The 4,637-nt window shown below is 31.0% G+C and overlaps 1 protein-coding gene and 1 long non-coding RNA gene across 3 annotated transcripts in view; one reads left to right on the top strand and one right to left on the bottom strand.

The window, feature by feature from the left end:
* Window positions 1-1,190, bottom strand: part of LOC108733581 (kelch-like protein 26) — a 4,234-nt gene extending 3,044 nt beyond the window's left edge. For both annotated transcript variants that reach the window (XM_018464785.2, XM_018464786.2), the window contains exon 1: window positions 68-1,190. The gene's annotated coding sequence lies outside the window, so the exon portion shown is untranslated. The remainder of the gene's footprint in view (window positions 1-67) is intronic.
* Window positions 1-2,718, top strand: part of LOC112906389 — a 21,435-nt gene extending 18,717 nt beyond the window's left edge. Inside the window, exons 2-6 of the long non-coding RNA XR_003232311.1 lie at window positions 626-740; window positions 1,204-1,408; window positions 1,634-1,866; window positions 2,215-2,483; window positions 2,552-2,718. This is a non-coding gene — a long non-coding RNA (uncharacterized LOC112906389). The remainder of the gene's footprint in view (window positions 1-625; window positions 741-1,203; window positions 1,409-1,633; window positions 1,867-2,214; window positions 2,484-2,551) is intronic.
* The last annotated feature ends 1,919 nt before the right edge of the window (window positions 2,719-4,637 follow it).

Raw genomic sequence — 4,637 nt, 5'->3', positions numbered from 1 at the left:
ATCACATCTAGTGTATTATATCAATTTGAACGTTTTGTAGAATTAAAAATAGCTAACTATTGCTTACCCCATATGTTAATTATTTCAGATGATACATTTTTGAACACTAACTAGCAAAAATTAGCTTGTGTACATCCATTTTAATATTCTCTTGCATTATTAGCACTATCCCATCATCCTAGCACAAAATGTGTTAAAAATTGAAAATATTTTGTTTACAAACAGTTATAAACAATTAGTTTAGCTTATCTATGTTTACTATTGTTTGATATTTAAGTCGTTTTTTGTTCGTCTGTAACTGTCATAGATTAGTAACTGTCAATCATGTCCTGCTGTCGCTCACTGTGTCAATTTCTCAATATCAATGATTTCAGGTTTCCATTGAATTGTGTCATTGAGTACATTTCAAAACTATCCTTTTTACATCAAAAGTAGAAAGGAACCATTAACAAAAAATACAAATGCTTAGTATAAAATAATAACTAACCTAATTAAAAAAAAAACATCTGAAAGTAATAATGCATAAATAATAAATAAAATAGAGGGTATAAAAAAATGGAATAGTATATGCGATTCGTTACATTAATCTTTATATGTATGTAGAGGAATGAATTTTTATTTATAGATCTTCCAGCTCGTCGCTCGTCTGTCATTTCATCTTGTCATTCAATTGTGTTCGGTCCTCGAGAAGACGATGTACCACCATTTTTGCTGTCCATAAATGGAAACAAAGCCTGAAAGTATTTAGCCCTAATCTTTATTCGATTTTCATTTGATTTATTGTGTGGAATGCGTTTCAGTTTAGTGATTGATTGGTTTCAATTACCCGCTCCGTCATTATATTTTGTCATGAAAAACTTGGGTGGCGTGTTCGTTTCGTGCTCTAATATCGAGTGTGTCGTGGCATCTTGCCTGTACTCATCTAATGTGAATTTTATAAATTCTTAGTTTATTGAAGTTTGAATAGTTAGGGTTTTGTTAGAATTTTTAAATTTTGAAAACACGTTTAGGCGATGATTCTAGATTTTTCATATCGATGTGACCACGCCACGAAGATTGCTTTCATTTTATAGCCAAAATATGTAAAATATTTCTTAATGCTATTATTCTGCTTTTAAAATTCCAAATTTCCTTTAAACTTTTTTTAACTTTTACCTTGTTATGCTATAGATTAGGTTTTAACGACTTTTTTCTGTAATATAGGCTTGCTTTGAGATTACATCCTTGGATTCGAGGGACAAACAGTACTTGCAGATTTGTGGCAATCAGACATATTTTTATTTCCAAGTATGCTTCTAATGAGCTGGTCAAAAAATTCATAGGATACAGGGAGAGGATAATTCAAATGGCCACGAAACGCGGGGAAGCAGAACCCCAATCATGCTTCTTTTTGTCGGTCTTGGACAGGGTAAGAAATCTTTAAATATTTTATGAAGTTGTATTTATGAAATGGATGCGATTTTCCAAGTGTAGTTTTCCATTTGTTTGACAATAATTACCACTATAAGTTTTTACACTTGTGAATTGTCATAGTTTTGTAAAAGTATTGATTTTGATAGTCTATTATTTAATTGGTGAAAGTTATGGTTCTTAAATATTTTAAAATGAAGCTAACATAATATTGTTTCAACAGGATGCATTTAAATGTATTAAATGAACAAGGATTCAAAACCTGCAGAAGTGGAGCCCCTTTAATTTTCCCTCCCCTTGGGCGTGAAGGTGCAATTTCCAGAAGATATATGCAATCCAAATTACACTAATGCATAAAAGGATGGTTGCGATGCGATGTTTGGCTTATTTCACTTATTTCCTTTCATCAGCATCTACTAAGGAATAAAATTCGAGCACCGTATAGTGATACTTAAGGTGAGCTATTATTTTGAAGTGACTCAGTTTTTATAGTAATTTGCCACCTGTAACATTTATGGTTTTACTTCTGATGGTTATCTATTGTTCACAGCATAAATCGATGTTACCGTTTGTCTATGGGGTTCTCTTTTATCTATCTATTGTCCACTGTATAAATTGACATCATGCATCTACGGTTATTTCTATTGCCTTTAAAATTTATGTATGACATGAATAAAGTTGACGTATCGTCGCCTTTTTATAATTTAGGAGTTTTACTTGCGTTTTTGTGCATTATTTTACTTAATTTAAATCCCTTTTTTAATTGATTGTGTAACTAACACTCTTTTTTGTTCATCTCTACAGATCGCCTGACAAATGGGAGAGAAATAAAGTTAAGGTTGATGGGACTGAAACAATATCTACAGTGTTTGGTGGACTACATTCTTGATTTGCTGTTTTCGTCTTCACCTTGCAACATTATGCAGTTAATTTTCAAGTGATGAGTGAGAGCAACTGAAGATTTATGACAATTCCACTGAAATAAGAAATTTTCGGCATTGGCATTCCTCTTTGATTTGATTTACATTTCACACCTGCATACTTTGGAACATTACGGTCTACAGTTAATTAAGGTGAGAATACTTGACATTATTAATTTTAATTGCTCCTTATTAATCTGTTACCACCGTATCTGTTTCAGGTCGACGTTGGAGAAGACAAAGATGACCCCATAGTTAAAATAGTTCTCTATCTTGCATGCACTGTGTAGTAGAATTTATCAAGTTCATTTGATTCAAATTAGTTTTTTTACAGTTTATTTTATTTAAATTAGTTTTTTTATTTTGCATGCTTAATTTTGTTCATTTAATTTGAAGTAATTGTTGATTGTAGATGTTTTTATTATTTTTTTGTATGTAATGGTAGTGTAGTAGTAGAAATAACACGTTTAGTAGTTGTAGTATAGTCTAACCTTGCTTACCTCTTCGCTTAGCTTACTGCATATTCTTCCTAATTTGCTTTGCATTTACCCTACGAGTTCTACATGATTCAACGTTTCGTTATCGTGTGTGTTTCTTCTCACCCTTGTGGAATTAGGGAGGGCCTCCCCGAACGACTTCCCTTGGGCTTAGCTATTTAGTTGATCTTAAAAGTGTCTTATACACTTTTCGCGAGTCTACTCTAGCGTTACTTCCTTTCAGACAGGGTACAGTGGGTTATCTGGAATAGGAGCAATAGGCGACTGCCCAGCTTGCCTTGGCGAAATCTGTCCGATCTTCTCTACCAAAACTATTAGTATTTGTCGTTAGTCCTTGTAATTGCACTATTCGCTTTCAGATTATGACATATTTCCTAAGAAGAACGAAGACATCATTTTCTTTTTTGCTTTTTATTGTAATTTCTTTGAAATTTCATGTGTTTTCTTGTCTTTCTCTTACAGGTATTTTGTTTTTTACTGCATAAACTGTAATATCTTTATAATCATAACTTAAGTTGATATTTAAAATGTTTCTAAATTGATTTTTTTGGTATAATTATTAAATTAATGTTCGTTTTGGGTGGATAGGGTGGCTATAAGGGGAGATGCGGAGGCCACAGAAGGTTAGGGAGGCTTTTTTCTCCCTAATCTTGCATTGAAATAATAATGGTATGACAGTTTATGTATAATAATTGTATTTTCTTTGAAATTTTATTGATCTTGTCTTTTACAGGTATTTTATTTTTAACTTTTATGAGTTGTTAGAATGTATTATATCTTAGATAATTAGTTTATATTGATGTATTGTTGTTATTTGAAATAAATTTGTACTTTATAATAAATGTAAATCATATTTCTAAATAATAAATGTATTTTCATTGTATTGTCATTCTTTAGTATTTAAATAAATAAATAAAATGAAAGTATGTGTTTTTAATTTTGTCCTTAGTCTTGAACAACAGTAAAGAATAAAATAGCATAAATACTATAAAAAGAAAGGAAATTGTGTCAATTTTTGAAAATTACCAGAGCTGAAGTTAATCCCGGGCTTTAATTCTGAACTTTATTTCTAAATAATAGATGTATTTTTATTGTATTATCATTCTTTAGTATTTAAATAAATAAAGTATGTGTTTTTAATTTTGTCCTTAGTCTTGAACAACAGTAAAGAATAAAATAGCATAAATACCATAAGAAGAAAGGAAATTATGTCAATTTTTGAAAATTACCAGAGCTGAAGTTAATCCCGCGCTTTAATTCTGAACTTGGAAAAAGACCCAATGCAACTTATGCTCTCCTAATACAATTTATGATAATTTTCGATTTTGAGCCAATTTGGTTGTTCCATAACTTTTTGACCAACCCTCGTATATGACGCAAAACTGAAAATTTTGTTAAATCTGAAAATTTGTATTAGGAGAGCATAAGTCGCAAGAGGTCATTTTCAAACTACCAATTTTTAGCGCGGAATTAACTATATGGCAGTCTTGTTTTTTGTTTTCCGCGCTAAAAATTGGTACTTCGAAAAAGACCTCTTGCGACTTATGCTCTCCTAATACAATAGTTGAAATTTATGAAAATTTTCGATTTTGAGCCAAATACGAGGGTTAGTACAAAAGCAATGGAAAAATCAATAATTGTTTTTTGAAATTTGGTTTTTCCATAACTTTTTGACCAACCCTTGTATATGACGCAAAACTGAAAATTTTGTTAAATCTGAAAATTTGTATTAGGAGAGCATAAGTCGCAAAAGGTCTTTTTCGAAGTACCAGTTTTTAGCGCGGAAAACGAAAAACAAGACTGCTATACA

Source organism: Agrilus planipennis, unplaced genomic scaffold (genome assembly GCF_000699045.2).
Source record: "Agrilus planipennis isolate EAB-ADULT unplaced genomic scaffold, Apla_2.0 scaffold41, whole genome shotgun sequence".
Classification (NCBI taxonomy): Eukaryota; Metazoa; Arthropoda; class Insecta; order Coleoptera; family Buprestidae; genus Agrilus; species Agrilus planipennis.
The sequence above is the reverse complement of the archived record's forward strand: the minus strand, read 5'-3'. Positions and strand labels throughout refer to the sequence as shown.